General features: G+C 46.6%; 1 protein-coding gene across 1 annotated transcript in view; it reads right to left on the bottom strand.

Annotated features, from left to right (window-relative positions):
* Positions 1-2,164, bottom strand: part of LYSMD1 (LysM domain containing 1) — a 12,361-nt gene that overhangs the window by 3,668 nt on the left and 6,529 nt on the right. The window lies entirely within an intron of this gene.

Below are 2,164 nucleotides of genomic sequence, written 5' to 3'. Positions count from 1 at the left end.
GCCACAGCACTCTACCCAGGGGGATAGCTTGAGGCTCTGTCTCAAAAAAAAAAAAATCATCATGGAATGGCGGCACCCATAGCTCAGTCAACAAGGGCACTGGCCACATACACCTAGGGTGGAGGGTTTGAACCCAGCCTGGGTCTGCTAAGCAACAATGACAACTGAAACCAAAAAATAGCCGGGCATTGTGGCAGGCACCTGTAGTCCCAGCTACTTGGGAGGCTGAGGCAAGAGAATCTCTTAAGCCCAAGAGTTGGAGGTTAGTGTGAGCTGTGATGCCACAGCAGTCTACCCAAGACAACAGCTTGAGACTCTGTCTCAAAAGAAAAAAAAAGGGTGGTGCCTGTGGCTCTGTGAGTAGGGCACCAGCCCCAGGTACTGAAGGTAGAGGGTTCAAACCTGGCCCCAGCCAAATTGCAACCAAAAAATAGCCAGGTGCTGTGGTAGGTACCTGTAGTCCCAGCTACTGGGGAGCCTGAGGCAAGAGAATCGCCTAAGCCTAAGAGCTGGAGGTTGCTGTGAGCTATGTGATGCCATGGCACTCTACTGAGGGCGATAGAGTGAGACTATCTCTACAAAAAAAATAAAAAGAAAAAATAATCATTATGAAAAAAAGCTTTTACTTATTTAAATGTTATCACTATTTAAGGCTGAGAAATTATTTTTAAGTATTTAAAAGTAACCCACTTCATGTTAACGTACGTATTTTAATGAAAAATAACTGCATTTTTTGGCTTGGCGCCTAGAGCTAAAGCAGCTAAGGTGCCAGCCATATACTCCAGAGCTGGCAGGTTTGAATCCAGCCTGGGCCTGCCAAACAACAATGATAACTACAACGAAAAAATAGCCAGGCACTGTGGTGGGCACCTGTGGTCCCAGCTACTTGGGAGGCTGAGGCAAGAGAATCACTTAAGCCAGGAGTTGGAGGTTGCTGTGAACTGTGATGCCACAGCACTCTACCCAGTGCGACAGCTTGAGACTCTGTCTCAAAAACATAATAAATAAATTAAATTAAAACTGTATTTTTCGGGGCAGCGAGTGTGGCTCAGTGGGTAGGGTGCTAGCCCCATATTCCAAGGGTGGTGGGTTCAAACCCGGCTCCAGCCAAACTGCAACAAAAAAATAGCCGGGTGTTGTAGTGGGTGCCTGTAGTCCCAGCTACTCTGGAGGCTGAGGCAAGAGAATTGCCTAAGCCCAGGAGTTGGAGGTTGCTGTGAGCTGTGATGCCACGGTACTCTACCGAGGGTGACAAAGTGAGATTCTGTCTCAAAAAAACTGTATTTTTCAAAACAAAAGAAAAAATGTAGAGAGGAATTGTTTTACATTTTTGTAATTCACCCAACAAAAGACAACAGTATTGCTATATTTGCCCCTACACCCAATCTGTTGCACTATCACACATTATGCAGCTTCTGGAAAACACTGTACACGCATGAGAAGATGAGAATGAATATTCTTATTACTACTATGAAAGTGGCATCTTCTTACTACTATGAAAATAGTTTGAACTTGTAGACCCCTGAAGAGTCTCATGGACCTGCCTGGGGACCTGGGCTGGGCCCCTTTTCACTTTGGCAAGCTGAGGCAAGAGTATTGCTAGAAGCCAGGAGTTCAAGAGTAGCCTGAGTACCATAGCAAGACCTTATCGCAACAAGTTAGAAAAATTAGCCAGGTGTGGTGTGTTGGCATGCACCTGTAGTCGCAGCTACTCAAGAGGCTGAGGCAACAGGATTGCTTGAACCCAGGAGTTTGAGGTTGCTGTGAGCTATGATGATGCCACCGTACTCGAGCCTTATGACAAAGTGAGCTCCTGTCTCAAAAACAAAAATCAAGGACCTCAGGCTCCAAGAGATTAAGTTACTTGCTAAAGATTATCTAGCAAGTTAATGCCAGAACTGGAAGTAGGATCCAGGGCCTTTTCACTCTTTCTGGGAATGCTTTTCACACTATTATACAGTAGCACCTCCACAGTTGACCACCTTTTTTTTTTTTTTTTTGAGACAGAGCCTCAAGCTGTCTCCCTGGGTAGAGTGCCGTGGCATTACAGCTCACAGTAACCTCCAATTCCCGGGCTCAAGCGAGTCTCCTGCCTCCGCCTCCCAAGTAGCTGGGACCACAGGCGCCCGCCACAACTCCTGGCCATCCCTTGACTGCAGCCATC

The sequence above is a fragment of the Otolemur garnettii genome, unplaced genomic scaffold (genome assembly GCF_000181295.1).
Source record: "Otolemur garnettii isolate 467f Iridium unplaced genomic scaffold, OtoGar3 scaffold00174, whole genome shotgun sequence".
NCBI lineage: Eukaryota > Metazoa > Chordata > Mammalia > Primates > Galagidae > Otolemur > Otolemur garnettii.
Note: the sequence above shows the minus strand (reverse complement) of the source record. Positions and strands in the feature narration are given on the sequence as shown.